Source organism: Bufo bufo, chromosome 10 (genome assembly GCF_905171765.1).
Source record: "Bufo bufo chromosome 10, aBufBuf1.1, whole genome shotgun sequence".
NCBI lineage: Eukaryota > Metazoa > Chordata > Amphibia > Anura > Bufonidae > Bufo > Bufo bufo.
Window position 1 is genome coordinate 35,342,397 of NC_053398.1, and position 18,055 is coordinate 35,360,451.

Genomic DNA, 18,055 nt, shown 5'->3' on the forward strand with positions numbered 1-18,055 from the left:
CCTCTGGTGGTCCCCTTTGTTTGGATCGACCACCAGAGGACACAGGCAGCTCAGTAAAGTACCACCAAGCACCACTACACTACACTACACCCCCCCCCCCCCGTCACTTATTAACCCCTTATTAGCCCCTGATCACCCCATATAGACTCCCTGATCACCCCCCTGTCATTGATTACCCCCCTGTCATTGATCACACCGCTGTAAAGCTCCATTCAGATGTCCGCATGATTTTTACGGATCCACTGATAGATGGATCGGATCCGCAAAACGCATACGGACGTCTGAATGGAGCCTTACAGGGGCGTGATCAATGACTGTGGTGATCACCCCATATAGACTCCCTCATCACCCCCCTGTCATTGATCACACCCCTGTAAAGCTCCATTCAGACGTCCGCATGATTTTTACGGATCCACTGATAGATGGATCGGATCCGCAAAACGCACACGGACGTCTGAATGGAGCCTTACAGGGGCGTGATCAATGACTGTGGTGATCACCCCATATAGACTCCCTGATCACCCCCCTGTCATTGATTACCCCCCTGTCATTGATCACACCCCTGTAAAGCTCCATTCAGACGTCCGCATGATTTTTACGGATCCACTGATAGATGGATCGGATCCGCAAAACGCATACGGACGTCTGAATGGAGCCTTACAGGGGCGTGATCAATGATTGTGGTGATCACCCCCATATAGACTCCCTCATCACCCCCCTGTCATTGATCACACCCCTGTAAAGCTCCATTCAGACGTCCGCATGATTTTTACGGATCCACTGATAGATGGATCGGATCCGCAAAACACATACGGACATCTGAATGGAGCCTTATAGGGGGGTGATCAATGACAGGGGGGTGATCACCCCATATAGACTCCCTGATCACCCCCTGTCATTGATCACCCCCCCTGTCATTGATCACCCCCCCGTCATTGATCACACCACTGTAAAGCTCCATTCAGACGTCCGCATGATTTTTACGGATCCACTGATAGATGGATCGGATCCGCAAAACGCATACGGACGTCTGAATGGAGCCTTACAGGGGCATGATCAATGACTGTGGTGATCACCCCATATAGACTCCCTGATCACCCCCCTGTCATTGATTACCCCCCTGTCATTGATCAACCCCCCCTGTCAGGCTGCATTCAGATGTCCGTATGATTTTTACGGATCCACGGATACATGGATCGGATCCGCAAAACACATACGGACATCTGAATGGAGCCTTATAGGGGGGTGATCAATGACAGGGGGGTCACCCCATATAGACTCCCTGATCACCCCCCTGTCATTGATCACCCCCCCTGTCATTGATCACCCCCCCTGTCATTGATCACCCCCCTGTCAGGCTCCATTCAGACATTTTTTTGGCCCAAGTTAGCGGATATTATTATTTTTTTCTTACAAAGTCTCATATTCCACTAACTTGTGTCAAAAAATAAAATCTCACATGAACTCACCATACCCCTCACGGAATCCAAATGCGTAAAATTTTTTAGACATTTATATTCCAGACTTCTTCTCACGCTTTAGGGCCCCTAGAATGCCAGGGCAGTAAAAATACCCCACATGTGACCCCATTTCAGAAAGAAGACACCCCCAGGTATTCCGTGAGGGGCATATTGAGTCCATGAAAGATTGAAATTTTTGTCCCAAGTTAGCGGAAAGGGAGACTTTGTGAGAAAAAAATAAAAAATATCAATTTCCGCTAACTTGTGCCAAAAAAATTAAAAATTCTATGAACTCGCCATGCCCCTCATTGAATACCTTGGGGTGTCTTCTTTCCAAAATGGGGTCACATGTGGGGTATTTATACTGCCCTGGCATTCTAGGGGCCCCAAAGCGTGAGAAGAAGTCTGGTATCCAAATGTCTAAAAATGCCCTCCTAAAAGGAATTTGGGCACCTTTGCGCATCTAGGCTGCAAAAAAAGTGTCACACATCTGGTATCGCCGTACTCAGGAGAAGTTGGGGAATGTGTTTTGGGGTGTCATTTTACATATACCCATGCTGGGTGAGAGAAATATCTTGGTCAAATGCCAACTTTGTATAAAAAAAATGGGAAAAGTTGTCGTTTGCCAAGATATTTCTCTCACCCAGCATGGGTATATGTAAAATGACACCCCAAAACACATTCCCCAACTTCTCCTGAATACGGCGATACCACATGTGTGACACTTTTTTGCAGCCTAGGTGGGCAAAGGGGCCCATATTCCAAAGAGCACCTTTAGGATTTCACAGGTCATTTACCTACTTACCACACATTAGGGCCCCTGGAAAATGCCAGGGCAGTATAACTACCCCACAAGTGACCCCTTTTTGGAAAGAAGACACCCCAAGGTATTCCGTGAGGGGCATGGCGAGTTCCTAGAATTTTTTATTTTTTGTCACAAGTTAGTGGAAAATGATGATTTTTTTTTTTTTTCCTTACAAAGTCTCATATTCCACTAACTTGTGACAAAAAATAAAAACTTCCACGAACTCACTATGCCCATCAGCGAATACCTTGGGGTGTCTTCTTTCCAAAATGGGGTCACTTGTGGGGTAGTTATACTGCCCTGACATTCTAGGGGCCCAAATGTGTGGTAAGGAGTTTGAAATCAAATTCTGTAAAAAATAACCAGTGAAATCCGAAAGGTGCTCTTTGGAATGTGGGCCCCTTTGCCCACCTAGGCTGCAAAAAAGTGTCACACATCTGGTATCTCCGTATTCAGAAGAAGTTGCGGAATGTGTTTTGGGGTGTCATTTTACATATACCCATGCTGGGTGAGAGAAATATCTTGGCAAAAGACAACTTTTACCATTTTTTTTATACAATGTTGTCTTTTGCCAAGATATTTCTCTCACCCAGCATGGGTATATGTAAAATGACACCCCAAAACACATTCCCCAACTTCTCCTGAATACGGAGATACCACATGTGTGACACTTTTTTGCAGCCTAGGTGGGCAAAGGGGCCCATATTCCAAAGAGCACCTTTCGGATTTCACTGGCCATTTTTTACAGAATTTGATTTCAAACTCCTTACCACACATTTGGGCCCCTAGAATGCCAGGGCAGTATAACTACCCCACAAGTGACCCCATTTTGGAAAGAAGACATCCCAAGGTATTCGCTGATGGGCATATTGAGTTCATGGAAGTTTTTATTTTTTGTCACAAGTTAGTGGAAAATGATGATTTTTTTTTTATTTTATTTTTTCTTACAAAGTCTCATATTCCACTAACTTGTGACAAAAAATAAAAACTTCCATGAACTTACTATGCCCATCAGCGAATACCTTGGGGTGTCTTCTTTCCAAAATGGGGTCACTTGTGGGGTAGTTATACTGCCCTGGCATTCTAGGGGCCCAAATGTGTGGTAAGGAGTTTGAAATCAAATTCTGTAAAAAATGACCAGTGAAATCCGAAAGGTGCTCTTTGGAATATGGGCCCCTTTGCCCACCTAGGCTGCAAAAAAGTGTCACACATGTGGTATCTCCGTATTCAGGAGAAGTTGGGGAGTGTGTTTTGGGGTGTCATTTTACATATTCCCATGCTGGGTGAGAGAAATATCTTGGCAAAAGACAACTTTTACCATTTTTTTTATACAAAGTTGTATTTTGCCAAGATATTTCTCTCACCCAGCATGGGTATATGTAAAATGACACCCCAAAACACATTCCCCAACTTCTCCTGAATACGGAGATACCACATGTGTGACACTTTTTTGCAGCCTAGGTGGGCAAAGGGGCCCACATTCCAAAGAGCACCTTTCGGATTTCACCAGCCATTTTTTACAGAATTTGATTTCAAACTCCTTACCACACATTTGGGCCTCTAGAATGCCAGGGCAGTATAACTACCCCACAAGTGACCCCATTTTGGAAAGAAGACATCCCAAGGTATTCGCTGATGGGCATAGTGAGTTCATGGAAGCTTTTATTTTTTGTCAGAAGTTAGTGGAATATGAGACTTTGTAAGGAAAAAAAAATCATAATTTTCCGCTAACTTGTGACAAAAAATAAAAAGTTCTATGAACTCACTATGCCCATCAGCGAATACCTTAGGGTGTCTACTTTCCGAAATGGGGTCATTTGTGGGGTGTTTGTACTGTCTGGGCATTGTAGAACCTCAGGAAACATGACAGGTGCTCAGAAAGTAAGAGCTGCTTCAAAAAGCGGAAATTCACATTTTTGTACCATAGTTTGTAAACGCTATAACTTTTACCCAAACCATTTTTTTTTTACCCAAACATTTTTTTTTTATCAAAGACATGTAGAACAATACATTTAGAGCAAAATTTATATATGGATCTCGTTTTTTTTGCAAAATTTTACAACTGAAAGTGAAAAATGTCATTTTTTTGCAATTTCGATTAATAACAAAGCGTTTTATCAAATTCTACTGAACGAAAATTATTATTTTACTTATGTATGCAGAGATCGCAGTGTAGGGATTATTATTAAACAAAAAAAAACGGTTTAGTGGGCTGACAGAAGCCCTTTAAAAATGAAAGGTGGAATCTGATTAGTTGCTGTGGGCAATTAAACCAGTTTTGATAAATCTCCCCTTGGTATTTGGCAGGTTGCAGACACAGTGCAGTGGCCTGGATAATGGGGCTCGTTTATCAAACTGCTGTAAAGTAGAAGTGGCTTAGGCTACTTTCACACCTGCGTTTGGTGCGGATGCGTCTTATATCTGCACAGACGGATCCGCCCCGATAATGCAAACGCTTGTATCCGTTCAGAACGGATCCGTTTGCATTATTCTTTCAAAAAAAGTCTAAGTCAAAACGGACTTAGACTTTGCATCTTCAGGCGGACACCAAAACGCTGCAAGCATCGTTTTGGTGTCCACCTCAAAAGCGGAACGGAGACTAAGCGCAGCCAAACTGATGCATTCTGAACGGATCCTTATCCATTCAGAATGCATTGGGGCTGAACTGATCCGTTTTGGGCCGCTTGTGAGATCCCTGAAGTGGACCCAGAAACGCCAGTGTGAAAGTAGCCTTAGTTGCCCCTAGCAACCTATCAGATTCCACCTTTTATTTTCCAAAGGAGCTCTCTAAAATAAAAGGTGGAATCTGATTAGTTGCTATGGGCAACTAAGCCAGTTTTACTTTACACCAATTTGATAACTGTCCCACAATATTTTGGCACATGGCTAGGAATTCATCTGTATTTTAGCACTTTACCGTCTGTGATACCTATGCCTCAAAGAACTCAGATTATGGACTTCTATCTCATACTTATAACCTCTCCCAGAATGTCCGGTGACTTCTAGAAAAATGAGAAACCGTACCCCATCTTGTATCCAGGCTAGAGGCCGTATCTAATCTTGTATCCAGGCTAGAGGCCGTATCTAATCTTGTATCCAGGTTAGAGGCCGTATCTAATCTTGTATCCAGGTTAGAGGCCGTATCTAATCTTGTATCCTGGTTAGAGGCCGTATCTAATCTTGTATCAAGGCTAGAGGCCGTATCTCATCATGTATGCTGGCTAGAGGTCGTATTTCATCTTGTATCTAGGCTAGAAACCGTATATCATCTTGTATCTAGGCTAGAGGTCGTATTTCATCTTGTATCTAGGCTAGAAACCGTATATCATCTTGTATCTAGGCTAGAGGCTATATCTCATCTTGTATCCAGGCTACAGGCCGTATTTCATCTTGTATCCAGGCTAGAGGCCGTATCTCATCTTGTATCCAGGCTAGAGGCTGTATCTCATCTTGTATCCAGGCTAGAGGCCGTATCTCATCTTGTATCCAGGCTAGAGGCCTTATCTCATCTTGTATCCAGGCTTGAGGTCGTATTTCATCTTGTATCCAGGCTAGAGGCCGTATTTTATCTTGTATCCAGGCTAGAGGCTGTATCTCATCTTGTATCCAGGCTTGAGGTCGTATTTCATCTTGTATCTAGGCTAGAGGTTGTATCTCATCTTGTATCCAGGCTAGAGGCCGTATCTCATCTTGTATCCAGGCTAGAGGCCGTATCTCATCTTGTATCCAGGCTAGAGGCCGTATCTCATCTTGTATCCAGGCTAGAGGCTGTTTCTCATCTTGTATCCAGGCTAGAGGTCGTACTTCATCTTGTTTCTAGGCTAGAGACCGTATCTCATCTTGTATCCAGGCTAGAGGTCGTATTTCATCTTGTATTCAGGCTAGAGGCGTATTTCATCTTGTATCCAGGCTAGAAGCCGTATCTCATCTTGTATCCAGGCTAGAGGCCGTATCTCATCTTGTATCCAGGCTAAAGGCCATATCTCATCTTGTATCCAGGCTAGAGGCCGTATCTAATCTTGTATCCAGGTTAGAGGCCGTATCTAATCTTGTATCCAGGTTAGATGCCGTATCTAATCTTGTATCCAGGTTAGAGGCCGTATCTAATCTTGTATCCAGGTTAGAGGCCGTATCTAATCTTGTATTAAGGCTAGAGGCCGTATCTCATCATGTATGCAGGCTAGAGGCTGTATCTCATCTTGTATCCAGGCTAGAGGCCGTATCTAATCTTGTATCCAGGCTAGAGGCCGTATCTCATCTTGTATCCAGGCTAGAGGCCGTATTTCATCTTGTATCACGGCTAGAGGCCGTATCTCATCATGTATGCAGGCTAGAGGCTGTATCTCATCTTGTATCCAGGCTAGAGGCTGTATCTCATCTTGTATCCAGGCTAGAGGCCGTATCTTATCTTGTATCCAGGCTAGAGGCCGTATCTCATCTTGTATCCAGGCTAGAAACCGTATATCATCTTGTATCTAGGCTAGAGGCAATATCTCATCTTGTATCCAGGCTAGAGGTCGTATTTCATCTTGTATCCAGGCTAGAGGCCGTATTTCATCTTGTATCCAGGCTAGAGGCCATATCTCATCTTGTATCTAGGCTAGAGGCCATATCTCATCTTGTATCTAGGCTAGAGGCCGTATCTCATCTTGTATCCAGGTTAGAGGCCGTATCTCATCTTGTATCCAGGCTAGAGGTCATATCTCATCTTGTATCCAGGCTAGAGGCCATATCTCATCTTGTATCCAGGCTAGAGGCCGTATCTAATCTTGTATCCAGGCTAGAGGCCGTATCTAATCTTGTATCCAGGTTAGAGGCCGTATCTAATCTTGTATCCAGGTTAGATGCCGTATCTAATCTTGTATCCAGGTTAGAGGCCGTATCTAATCTTGTATCCAGGTTAGAGGCCGTATCTAATCTTGTATTAAGGCTAGAGGCCGTATCTCATCATGTATGCAGGCTAGAGGCTGTATCTCATCTTGTATCCAGGCTAGAGGCCGTATCTAATCTTGTATCCAGGCTAGAGGCCGTATCTCATCTTGTATCCAGGCTAGAGGCCGTATTTCATCTTGTATCAAGGCTAGAGGCCGTATCTCATCATGTATGCAGGCTAGAGGCTGTATCTCATCTTGTATCCAGGCTAGAGGCTGTATCTCATCTTGTATCCAGGCTAGAGGCCGTATCTCATCTTGTATCCAGGCTAGAGGCCGTATCTCATCTTGTATCCAGGCTAGAAACCGTATATCATCTTGTATCTAGGCTAGAGGCAATATCTCATCTTGTATCCAGGCTAGAGGTCGTATTTCATCTTGTATCCAGGCTAGAGGCCGTATTTCATCTTGTATCCAGGCTAGAGGCCATATCTCATCTTGTATCTAGGCTAGAGGCCATATCTCATCTTGTATCTAGGCTAGAGGCCGTATCTCATCTTGTATCCAGGTTAGAGGCCGTATCTCATCTTGTATCCAGGCTAGAGGTCATATCTCATCTTGTATCCAGGCTAGAGGCCATATCTCATCTTGTATCCAGGCTAGAGGCCGTATCTAATCTTGTATCCAGGCTAGAGGCCGTATCTAATCTTGTATCCAGGTTAGAGGCCGTATCTAATCTTGTATCCAGGTTAGATGCCGTATCTAATCTTGTATCCAGGTTAGAGGCCGTATCTAATCTTGTATTAAGGCTAGAGGCCGTATCTCATCATGTATGCAGGCTAGAGGCTGTATCTCATCTTGTATCCAGGCTAGAGGCCGTATCTAATCTTGTATCCAGGCTAGAGGCCGTATCTCATCTTGTATGCAGGCTAGAGGCCGTATTTCATCTTGTATCAAGGCTAGAGGCCGTATCTCATCATGTATGCAGGCTAGAGGCTGTATCTCATCTTGTATCCAGGCTAGAGACTGTATCTCATCTTGTATCCAGGCTAGAGGCCGTATCTCATCTTGTATCCAGGCTAGAGGTCGTATTTCATCTTGTATCCAGGCTAGAGGCCGTATTTCATCTTGTATCCAGGCTAGAGGCCATATCTCATCTTGTATCTAGGCTAGAGGCCGTATCTCATCTTGTATCCAGGCTAGAGGCCATATCTCATCTTGTGCAGAAATAGACACAGCCATCCTTTGTATCCTGTGTTTCTGAAAAAATAATAAAGAAATGTTTGATGAAGACTCCTGCAACTTGCAACTTCTGGTTGGTTGGTTCGTTCGTGCCGAAGGATGGCTGTGTCTATTTCTGCATATTAACTCTCCGTGAGGCTTCAGGCATACTCATCAAGGAGACCTACATCCGTGGCTGCACACCGATCTTTTCTGGGAATTGAAATTATTCCCATCACGTCTACAATAGGGTTGTGCCTATCATTCGCACAACCCTCTAAGGTGAGCCTCCACTTGGAGTATCCTTTTTCACCCGTGCATACGGTATTTACCCTATGGTGCGCCTTTCTTTGTTTATTTAGTAAACAACGCCTCTGAACACGTATCTCATCTTGTATCCAGGCTAGAGGTCGTATTTCATCTTGTATCCAGGCTAGAGGCCGTATATCATCTTGTATTAAGGCTAAAAGCCGAATCCGATCTTGTATCCAGGCTTAAGGCCATATCTCATCTTGTATCCAGGCTAGAGGCTGTATCTGACCTTGTATAAAGGCTAGAGGCCGAATCTCATCTTGTAGCCAGACTAGAGGCTGTGTCCCATCTTGTATCCAGGCTAGAGGCCGAATCCCATCTTGTTTCCAGGTTAGAGACTGTATCTTATCTTGTATCCAGGTTAGAGGCCGAATCTCACCTTGTATCCAGACTAGAGGCTGTATCTCATCTTGTGTCTAGGCTAGAGGCTGAATCTTTTCTTGTATCCAGGCTAGAGGCGGAATCTTATCTTGTATCCAGGCTAGAGGCTGTATCCAGTGGCGTGCCTAGGGTGTTTGGCACCCAGGGCGGGTCCTTTCTTTGAACCCCCCCCCCCCCCAATACTTTAAAAAAATGTGTAGCCCCTCACAGTAGTATTTCCCTCATTGTACAACCTTCACAGTAGTTTTGTACAGATGTGTGCCCCCTCACAGTAGTTATGCCCACATTGTGCCCCCTTCACAGTAATAATCCCCATTGTGCCCCCTTCATAGTAATAATCCCCATTGTGCCCCCTTCATAGTAATAATGCCCATTGTGCCCCTCCACAGTAATAATCCCCATTGTGCCCCCTTAATAGTAATAATGCCCATTGTGCCCCTTCACAGTAATAATCCCCGATGTGCCCCCTTTATAGTAATAATGCCCACAGTGCCCCCTTCAAAGTAATAATGCCTATTGTGCCCCTTCATAGTAATAATTCCCATTGTGCCCCTTCACAGTAATAATGCCCATTGTGTCCCCTTAATAGTAAGGCCCACTGTGCTATGATGCCCTCTGTGTCCCCTCCATAGTAGAAATCCCCATTGTGCCCCCTTCACAGTAATAATCCCCATTGTGCCCCCTTTATAGTAATTATGCCCACTGTGCCCACTTCATAGTAATAATGCTCACTGTGCCCCCTTCACAGTAATAATGCCCTCTGTGCCCCCTTAATTGTAGTAATGCCCTCTGGCTCTGTGCTCTCTCCATAGTAGAAATGCCCATTGTGCCCCCTTCACATTAGTAATGCCCTCTGTGCCCACTCCATAGTAGTAATGCCCTTTGTGCCCCCTCCATAGTAATAAAGTCCTCTGTACCCCCTCCATAGTAATAAAGCCCTCTGTGCCCCCTCCATAGTAATAAAGTCCTCTGTACCCCCTCCATAGTAATAAAGCCCTCTGTGCCCCCTCCATAGTAATGAAGTCCTCTGTGCCCCCTCCATAGTAATAAAGTCCTCTGTGCCCCCTCCATAGTAATGAAGTCCTCTGTGCCCCCTCCATAGTAATAAAGCCCTCTGTACCCCCTCCATAGTAATAAAGTCCTCGGTACCCCCTCCATAGTAATAAAGCCCTCTGTGCCCCCTCAATAGTAATAAAGCCCTCTGTGCCCCCTCCAAAGTAATGAAGTCCTCTGTGGCCCCTCCATAGTAATAAAGCCCTCTGTGCCCCCTCCATAGTAATAAAGTCCTCTGTGCCCCCTCCATAGTAATAAAGTCCTCTGTGCCCCCTCCATAGTAATAAAGTCCTCTGTGTCCCCTCCATAGTAATAAAGCCCTCTGTGCCCCCTCCATAGTAATGAAGTCCTCTGTGGCCCCTCCATAGTAATAAAGCCCTCTGTGCCCCCTCCATAGTAATAAAGTCCTCTGTGCCCCCTCCATAGTAATAAAGTCCTCTGTGCCCCCTCCATAGTAATAAAGTCCTCTGTGTCCCCTCCATAGTAATAAAGCCCTCTGTGCCCCCTCCATAGTAATAAAGTCCTCTGTGCCCCCTCCATAGTAATAAAGTCCTCTGTGCCCCCTCCATAGTAATAAAGTCCTATGTGCCCCTCCATAGTAATAAAGTCCTTTGTGCCCCCTCTGTATTTAAAACAAAAAAACAAAACACAGTAACTACTCACCTCTTATCCCGTTCCTGAAGCTCACAGTCCTCTCTTTCCTGCAGGCACAGATCACTCTGCAGCACTGTGGGGCGGAGCTTATGCAGATTACCGGACTGTAGGCTCCGCCCACACAGGCCAGCAGCGCAATCCGTTTTAAAATACAACGAGGAATGTAACAGACAGCTATCATACTCTAATACCTATAAACTATTAAGTGGGGACCCAACAAAACAATTCTATTAAGAGCTTACTACTTATTGTAATAAAGGCCACTTAAAGGTCAGGGTTTCTTAACCGAAAATGAGAGAAATTTTATTCTAGACACAACGACTGCCAGTACTATACTGCCTACCAAAAATACATAAGAGTAGAGATAACCCACCAGGCCGACCAATTATATCGGGTATTGGCTCAATTACATCCAATATATCTAAATACTTGGATGGATTATTACATCCTAAAGTCAAAAAAATAACATCTTATATCAAAGATACCACCCAAATAGTTAAGTTATTGGAAAATTTGAAATTTGAGTCTGAGTGGATCATGGGGACACTTGATGTCCAATCATTATACACAAGTATTGAACATAACTACAGGATGTCAGCTGTAAGACAACAGTTAATCCAAGAGAAAAGACTCCCTATAGAACAGAATGAGTACGTATCAGAGGGTATTGAGTTTATTTTAAAACATAATAATTTTACTTTCAATTCTAACTATTACCTCCAAATACGGAGTACTGCCATGGGTACCAGGTTCACCCCTAGTTATGCTAATTTATTTATGGCGCAGTGGGAGGACTATACCATTGCACCGCGACTAGGGGAGGACCTGGTACTCTGGCAACGCTATATTAATGATGTACTATTTGTATGGAAAGGAGGAGCCGATACACTGGAATTGTTTTTAAGTGAAATTAATGCCAATTTATATAATCTACAATTTACATCCAACGTTAGTGTACATTCAGTTGAATTTCTAGATCTCCAAATTACGATCACAGGAGACAAATTTATATGTAACACTTTTCAGAAACCCACATCTAGATATAGTTATATATTACATACAAGCTGCCACCTCCCAAAATGGCTTTCCAACATACCACAAGGTCAATTCCGTAGAATTAAAAGAAATTGTATGGAAGAGAATAGATTTGAACAGGAAGTGATTTATATGAAGCAACAATTTTTAAATAAAAAATATCCTGAAACACTATTGAATATTGTTAGGGAAATGGAGAGATCATCTTTCTTCACCGAAAAAAATTGTATCCAAAGTAAACAAGAAGATGACCAAATACGAATAATTTTACCTTACAATGCTGAATACAGAAAAATTCAACATATAATTAATAAACATTGGCATCATGTTCAAAATGACAAAGTAATAGGCTCACTAATTCCCATAAAACCCCAAATTACGTTTACAAAAGCTCCAAATTTGGGTCTTAAAATTGCACCTACTATTAAACAATTTAAGGCAAAGAATCCGACAATACAAGAATGGGTAAATTTTTTGTAGGCTTTTTTAGATGTGAGAAATGTCAAAATTTTAAAACAGCTACATTCCAAAAGAAGACATTGGAAATTACATCTAATATAAACTCCCATAAACACAAAATTAGGGAACTTTTAACCTGTACCTCAACAGATGTAATATATATATTGGAATGTCCATGCTAAAAATTATATGTTGGTAGGACTAAGAGGACCCTCAAAAAACGTATCTCAGAACATATAGCCAACATTAAAAAAGGTTTTATTAATCACTCGGTCTCTAATCACTTTAAACTGGTTCACAATCAAGATCCAAGGGGGTTACTATTTGCAGCAATAGAAAAAGTAAAAAAGAACTGGAGGGGCGGGAACCATATCAGCAATATGTCCCGTTTAGAGTCGAGACGCATTTTTGAGTTTGACTCAATCATACCCAAAGGTCTCAATGCGGAATTCGAGCTCTTTGGTTTCCTGTGATTTTTTGGGTGGGTGCCATTCACCGACGGTCAAACCGACTGTTATACATTTTCAGCTGGGTTTTCCCTTGGTGGATAGTTCCCACCTTTTCACAACTTCTTGAAAGAGATTCATCTAGATTGAAAATGGAACACCTCTTTCCAGTCAAGTGGTTTTTATTAGAAATATGAATATGGATTTTTGATGGAAAAAAAATGTATGAAAATTTTTATGTCGATTTTTATCAAATATATTTTTATTTTATTTAATATATTACTTATCTCTTATTTATATATATGTCTCATTTTTTTTTATCAAACACCTCTATCATGATTGTATATTTCAACTATAGGAACAATGATGAATTTTTTCGGAAAAATCACAGAAAACTATATAGAGATTAATATTAGAAAGTAAAATTCTCAGTAAAACTGCATAAGGTTGAAGAAATAATCGAAGAAAAAAATAAAAAATCGATATAAAAATTGCATAAGAAGTAAACAATCGTATACAAACCGCATAATTATTGCATGAAAATATTGATTGACTAAATGTATATAAAACACTATATAATTCAAACTATCTATAATTTGATTAATCAATACTATGTTTTTCTCTGCATTTTGTGTGAATTGTATATATTGTGAGATCCGAATGAACCCAGATCCATGTTTTTTACAAGAATCCCCACATACTAATTGGATATCAGGTGAAATCCAGTTGGATGTTTGGAGGTGCGGCTTGGACTCTATATAAATCAAAACTGAATATGGTACCCCCACTCACTGATGAAGGGACTACGTGTCCCGAAACGCGTTTGAGGAAGCTGGGGATGTACTTTTTGCTTGCAAGCTAGAAAAACAACTCTGTTTAGTCTCTCAACTTGAAATAACCACAAAGCGCATGGTGATATCAATGTGAACAACTATACAAAAGTACTCCATTGAATTCAACGTACTGCTCTCCGGCATCTGGGTCACGTGGAAAAGGTAACCCCAGCGTCACTGCTGACGTCAAGATTACATTGCAGCGCTCCACCGCAACAGAACTTGGGAGCATTACTTCACTACACGTGAGACGCCGAGAAAACTTGAACAGAGATACGCATATCCACGGGACTGCAGAGGGAAAAACTTCAGGAAAGGTAAGCGCCGGATTTAATACTATAAAACTTGCGGGACGCCGCACTAAAGTAATCCGGCCTGAGATCCATTCCACCCTCAATTGCAGGTCCTTCACCAATTGCTCTCCATACATTTGAAACCTAGTTACGCTGCTACTGGTAGTTACAAACTACCACCACTTTTGTCCACATTGTAACTAAATACCAAAAACACTATGCCACTTAGTCTCCTTATAGACTATTGATTTGAACTAAAGCATCCTCCATGCAATTGGAATTTTCAGCAAATAATTGCCGCTATCTGTTCATAAACACATCGATCTCTATTGAACTTTATCGATCTCCACCAGCTGCTGCATTCACTCATCTATTTGCTATATATACTTGCTGTCTGTTATTTGCTATACATGTATTGCATCTATTTGTATCAGCTGCTATACTTATAAGTTTTAATACTATCTGTTTTTAACTAATAATAAAGACGTGCTCCTTATGTAAGTGCTGCATGCTACTCTATTTTTCAAGTTCCATTATTTAGAGTGGGTGAGTCTAATAGCAGTGCACCTATCCGTTTTTTACCCTTGGTTGAGCAACCCATTATCCTTCGTTCTCCATTATACAAAATAATGCCCCCTACATGTGCCCTCATATAGTATAATGCCCCCTACACATGCCCCTCATACAGTCTAACTCCCCCTACATGTGTCCCTCATACCATACAATACCCCTATATGTGCCTTCTGTGCCCCTCACACAGGGCATACTCATTTAGCCAACTCCTACAATATAATGCCTTTACATGTGTCCCTCATACAATATAATGCCTCCTACATGTGCCCCTCATACAATATAATGCCCCCTACCTAGCTCCCCCACACAGGTTATACTCACCTAGCTTCCCCACAGGGGTCATACTCACCTAGCTCCCCCACACAGGGTATTCTCACCTAGCCCACTTGTGCAATATAATGTCCCCTACACTTGCCCCTCATACAGTATAATGCCCCCTACATGTTCTCCTCATACAAGATAATGCGCCTTCTGTGACCCCCTCACAGGTGATACTCACCTAGCCCATGATCGCACAACCAATAGGCAGATCTCTCACTGCAGATCTACTCCAATCTACACGCAGCATGACTTCACTACATCAGGCAAACGTCCTTTCCATATGCCACCGAATGGTGCACTATAATTTGCACCACGAATTGGTGCACATCTACTAAATTTGATACACCTTATGACTTGGAAAATGGTCAAACGTCAATCTTAAATATGGGGTATGTTACAAGTAGCAATATTTTCCAGGATATTTACTTTAATAGTGCAGTACAGTACATTGACTTCTGTTGGAATGCAGCTAAAAGAAGTCACGTGCCGTGTTCCCAGCCTAGTCTATGGAAATCTTATACGCCAGTGTCAGATTGCTCAGTAGATGTAACCTTATGGAGGTCAACCTGACTCTACTACATCGAGTTGCACATTATTTGTGCTGGTTTATGGGCCATTCTATATCTCCAGCCTTGTACAGTATACACTCACCTAAAGAATTATTAGGAACACCATACTAATACGGTGTTGGACCCCCTTTTGCCTTCAGAACTGCCTTAATTCTACGTGGCATTGATTCCACAAGGTGCTGATAGCATTCTTTAGAAATGTTGGCCCATATTGATAGGATAGCATCTTGCAGTTGATGGAGATTTGAGGGATGCACATCCAGGGCACGAAGCTCCCGTTCCACCACATCCCAAAGATGCTCTATTGGGTTGAGATCTGGTGACTGTGAGGCCATTTTAGTACAGTGATCTCATTGTCATGTTCAAGAAACCAATCTGAAATGATTCGAGCTTTGTGACATGGTGCATTATCCTGCTGGAAGTAGCCATCAGAGGATGGATACATGTTCTCATTCTGTTTACGCCAAATTCGGACTCTACCATTTGAATGTCTCAACAGAAATCGAGACTCATCAGACCGGGCAACATTTTTCCAGTCTTCAACAGTCCAATTTTGGTGAGCTCGTGCAAATTGTAGCCTCTTTTTCCTATTTGTAGTGGAGATGAGTGGTACCCGGTGGGGTCTTCTGCTGTTGTAGCCCATCCGCCTCAAGGTTGTGCGTGTTGTGGCTTCACAAATGCTTTGCTGCATACCTCGGTTGTAACGAGTGGTTATTTCAGTCAACGTTGCTCTTCTATCAGCTTGAATCAGTCGGCCCATTCTCCTCTGACCTCTATCATCCACAAGGCATTTTTGCCCACAGGACTGCCGCATACTGGATGTTTTTCCCTTTTCACACCATTCTTTGTAAACCCTAGAAATGGTTGTGCGTGAAAATCCCAGTAACTGAGCAGATTGTGAAATACTCAGACCGGCCCGTCTGGCACCAACAACCATGCCACGCTCAGAATTGCTTAAATCACCTTTCTTTCCCATTCTGACATTCAGTTTGGAGTTCAGGAGATTGTCTTGACCAGGACCACCCCCCTAAATGCATTGAAGCAACTGCCATGTGATTGGTTGACTAGATAATTGCATTAATGAGAAATAGAACAGGTGTTCCTAATAATTCTTTAGGTAAGTGTATATTACAGCTTTGCAATTACATATCATCACATCACTCATTATCTAGTTCAGAATAACTTGTATCTAGGTTAAAGCGGCTGTGTAATCTGGGACATTTATCTATAGGATGTGCCATAAATGTCCGATAGATGCAGGTTCCACCTCTGGGACCTCTGGCTGTTCTCTCCACTGTGAATATAGAGCATATTGCGCATGCGCAGCGTCCTCTGCATTGACTGCCATGGGACTTCTGAAAATAGCTGAGCCACCATAGCGGTGAATAGAGGGTGACTACTTGCTCTCCATTCAGTTAGAAGCCCCGTTCTTCAGGTAGGAGTAAGTTCTCTCAATATGCCATTAAAGGGCATCTATCAGCAGATTTGTACCTATGACACTGGCTGACCTGTTACATGTGCACTTGGAAGCTGAAGACATCTGTGTTGGTCCCATGTTCATATATGTCCGCATTGCTGAGAAATATGATGTTTTAATATATGAAAATGAGCCTCAAGGAGCAACGGGGGCGTTGCCATTACTCCCAGAGGCTCTGCTCTCTCTGCAACTGCCGCACCCTCTGCACTTTGATCGACGAGGCCGGGTGTGATGATGCTTACACTGCCTGGTCCTGTCAATTAAAGTGCAAAATGAGTGGCAGTTGCAGAGAAAAGGGTGATTAGACACCTCGATGCTGCAAGCGATTGTCGGGAGGGAACACTTCCCTCTTGGCAGTCGTCACATAGCTAGCGGAGAACACCTCTGCTATTACATACAGCAGTGTCCTCCGCAGTATGGGGAGGAGCGATCGCTATGCCATCGCTCATCCCTATGCAGGACGGCGGTATTTCGGCGGCAGATTGTGATTACATAGCACGATCTGGCGCCAGCAAATCCAGATCTTTCAACGTGCTGAAAGATCTGAATTGCCCGATAAACGAGATTGTTCATCGGGCAATTGGAGGCTGTATTAGACTGCCAGATGATCGCTGACAAGCATTCATAGGAACGCTCGTTAGCAATTATCGGGCAGAAAAGTTGCCCGTCTAAATTACCTTAAGGCCTCTTTCACACTAATGACACAGATTGGCTCAGGATCGTCTCAGAGTCTGTACTACAACTGACCAAATTCATCCTCACCCATAACTATTTTTCTCTTTTGACAAGGAGATATATTTACAGTGCACTGGGACCGCTATGGGCAGTAAAATGGCACCAAAATATGCAAATCTCTTCATGACAAAACTGGAAAATGACTTTTTGGTATCCTGCCTCAAAAAACCCTTGGCCTACTTCCATTTAATTGATGATATCCTAATAATCTGGACCGACTCTGAACATGAACTGATAAAATTTCATGAACAATTCAACAAATTCCATCCCACCATAAACCTGACCCTCAACTATTCACACACAGAAGTCAGCTTTCTGGAAACCACCATAAAACTTCAAGACGGATCAATACAGACATCCCTGTATCGAAAACCTATTGATTGGCCTACATACCTCAAATGGGACAGCTTCCACCCCAAACATATTAAAAAGTCCATTATCTATAGTCAAGCCACCAGATATAACCGAATCTGTTCCAGCCCATCAGACAGGGATGAGCATTTACAACATCTGAAAAGGACATTTTTACACCAGGGCTATCATCCTGCTTCAATTGA